Raw genomic sequence first — 1,186 nt, 5'->3', positions numbered from 1 at the left:
TTTAGATAAAGATTAAGAATTTGCTTGCATCATCTCTTCCTATCTGCCCCGTATTTAGCAATCTGTTGCAGATGATTCCCAGTAATTGGGGGTGGGAGGTATACAGACCTCACGATTGGCTTTTAGTATAAGTAGGTATGCTTATCGAAAAGTGCAAGAGAACGGTCTGCCTCCCACCCATTTCCCTTAGTTGAAATCAAGAGGCAGTGAGGGAAGGTGGGGTCGCATACGTAGTATTTGTTCCCTGAGAGGGTTAAAGGAAAGCTTTGCCCAGAGCATTCAGCCAATGGGGGTTTATCTTGATGAGGTAATGCTTTCAGCCTAGGCTTCGTTGGCAGCCCTTCTCACTGCTGGCTTTTCTCTGGGAGGCTCGGAAGGGATGCGTTTTTCTGGAGCTTGCCAAGTTCCCTTGTAATTTCTTGCCGCTCCCTGATGCCGCCGCCTCTGGCAGAGCTGGTGTGCGGAGTTGCTGACCTCTCAGAAGAGCTTGGCATCGCATCTCTTTCTTCAAGTACCGGGGTTCTCAGCAGTGAGAGTACGAACACCGGCAACCCGAGGGTCCGCAGCGTTTCACTTAGCCTTCTCAGGGCTGGATGAGACTGCCTCCAGAACCACCCCTTCCCTCACACTCCACCCCACACCCCTACCCCATACTCCAGGGGCTTTTCTCCAGCCACCTTTCCTCTGTGGGTTTCTCTTTGGCCACTTCCCCTCCGGTGAAATTATATGGAGTCCTAGATGCAAGAACAGACGTCTTGGTGGTTGTTTTTTGTCGCTGTTGTTTTGTGCTAGGGCCTGAACCCAGAGTCTCATGCCTGCTAAATGCAAGTCTGGTCATTACATGCTCGGCCTGAGCTAGTTTTTGTCAGTAAACTTGGGCCACCTTCCTTACACTTAGACAAAGGAGTGAGGTCCTAAATTCAATTCCTAGTAACCAACGCGGTGGCTTACAGCCATCCGTAATGAGATCTGGTGCCCTCTTCTGGCCTGCAGGCGCACATGCAGGCAGAACACTATATAATAAATGAACACACAAAATTTAAAAAATAATGTAAATTACCAGCACTGCTGGTCAAGGAAATAAGAAAAGCATCAAATAGCCGGGCGGTGGTGGCGCACGCCTTTAATCCCAGCACTCGGGAGGCAGAGGCAGGCGGATCTCTGTGAGTTCGAGACCAGCCTGGTC

The sequence above is a fragment of the Microtus ochrogaster genome, chromosome 18 (genome assembly GCF_000317375.1).
Source record: "Microtus ochrogaster isolate Prairie Vole_2 chromosome 18, MicOch1.0, whole genome shotgun sequence".
Lineage (NCBI taxonomy): Eukaryota > Metazoa > Chordata > Mammalia > Rodentia > Cricetidae > Microtus > Microtus ochrogaster.
The sequence above is the reverse complement of the archived record's forward strand: the minus strand, read 5'-3'. Positions refer to the sequence as shown.